The sequence below is a fragment of the Condylura cristata genome, unplaced genomic scaffold (assembly GCF_000260355.1).
Source record: "Condylura cristata isolate star-nosed mole 26May11 unplaced genomic scaffold, ConCri1.0 scaffold00002, whole genome shotgun sequence".
NCBI lineage: Eukaryota > Metazoa > Chordata > Mammalia > Eulipotyphla > Talpidae > Condylura > Condylura cristata.
Window position 1 is genome coordinate 81,046,984 of NW_004567103.1, and position 1,794 is coordinate 81,048,777.

The 1,794-nt window shown below is 50.2% G+C and overlaps 1 protein-coding gene across 1 annotated transcript in view; it reads left to right on the top strand.

The window, feature by feature from the left end:
* The first annotated feature begins 374 nt into the window (after nucleotides 1-374).
* RALB (v-ral simian leukemia viral oncogene homolog B) overlaps nucleotides 375-1,794 on the top strand; it is a 55,325-nt gene continuing 53,905 nt past the window's right edge. Inside the window, exon 1 of the mRNA XM_012724799.1 lies at nucleotides 375-412. The gene's annotated coding sequence lies outside the window, so the exon portion shown is untranslated. The remainder of the gene's footprint in view (nucleotides 413-1,794) is intronic.

Consider the following 1,794-nt stretch of genomic DNA (forward strand, 5'->3'; position numbering starts at 1 on the left):
AGGTTATTTGAATTTTTTATGCCAGAAGTTCCTGTAGATGTGTGGACACAAGCTCAGGCCTCTCACTCCTCCTTATACGCACAAAGATATGGAGGGACTTGCCCTGAGGGCTTTTGGACATTTTCTTGCCACAGGGTTCTTCATAGTGAACAAGAACCATTGTTCTGCCAGCTCTAACCTCTTGAGTTTTCCCTGGCCACGTGGCAACAGACATTATCCAACAAAGCAAAACCTAGAATTTTCTTGTTCCACACTGCTCTGTGGCAGGCACAGGGATGCAGGAAGATTCATTCCCTGCCCCTCTGGTGGAAGGAAACTAAGAGGAAGGGCCTCTCCTCCCAGGAGATGGAGGGGAAGTAGGGAAGTCTTCTGGGAAACCCATTAAAGTCGGAGTCTGAAGAAGGAACAGAGGGTAAGAAAGGGGTACAGGCGGTCGTGGAAGGCTCCAGAGTACTGGGTGGAGAACAGGGGGAGAAGGCTGGTGCCTTGGGCCTTGGGGGGTCTGCCGAGAACCTGGGCTTTATCAGGAGGCAGGGGGTGTCACTGAAGGAGTTGAAAGGCAACACCCATATATATTTATTATTTGCAGAGCAGGCTGGGAGAGGCAGACCTGGCAGGGAAGTGGAGGGAGGGGGTAGACCCCAGTGTGACTCAGTGACTCAGGCTTAGTCAGATGCAATCTGGCCTCCCTGCCTTCTGCAGCCTCAAATTGCCCTTCCTGGAATAAAGGTGGAACATTTGGGTTTACTCTTTGGATTTGTCTTGAACTTGAAAGGTAGGGGGTGGGAGGATCCTTCCCTAGCACCCTGGCTTTCATTTCCCTGTGCCTGTTCAGTTCCCTGCCATCACTGCTGTAATCAGATTCTACACTCGACACCTTGCTTGGCTTTTCTGGGTAGTTTCTCCCTGATGTGCTTTGCTCTTCTATTCCATTTCCCACTGTTTTTACTGTTCCCTCCATCAAGGCAGTTTCTGCCCACAGCTGTGCGGAAGCTTTAAATGCTGGCATCATGGGGGAGGGGAGCCCACAGGGTAGGAGAATGAGCAAAGGCCTCCTCTCCCTCTTGGGCTTCCATCTCTGTGCTCTCACAAGGGTCTGTGTTGCTCACGATTGTGCCTGACTCTCAGCACAATGCTTGGAAGCAGGCTTTGGGTCAGTAAATAATGATTTAATGAATGCTTATTCAGTGCTGGGATCTCTTTGAGTTCTGGGTATCTTGTGATACTGTCTTCCCTCTGTAGTCTTAATGCCCAGGCTATTGTGGCCAAGGGGGTGGGGGAACAAAAGTTCACCTGTGATATGTCTGTCAGGCTCCTTAGTGCATTCCAAGAGCTCACATGTTAAAAGACTGAGGTCTGGCGATCTGTGAGTGTGCACAGAGGTGGGGAAGGGCACAGGAGAGGCGTTGCCTCTGATCCATGCCTTGGAAATGTGCTGGCTTCTTTCTGGAAATTGCTCACTTTTCTTATCATTGAGCTTGGCAGCTGCTGGGGAATTTTAGGGGGTGGGGGAGGTCCTGGACGGAAACTGCCGTGGAACCCGTTGTTTCCCTTGAAGCCCAAACACAAAGAAAGGATGGAGTGGAGGAGGTGCTATAAAGGGGTTGTTTATTCCCCTTCAGATCAGGCTGGCTCATGTCAGCAAAAGGAAAGCTGTGGATCCTTTAATCTTGTGTTTTTTTCTTCCAACCATGGCCTAAACGTTTGTGGGATTTCAGAAGTGAGATGGGGTGATGACAGGAGGAGAGTTTCTTTATTAAACAGTGTGATCCCAGGCCCTCCCTGGTGGTGCAA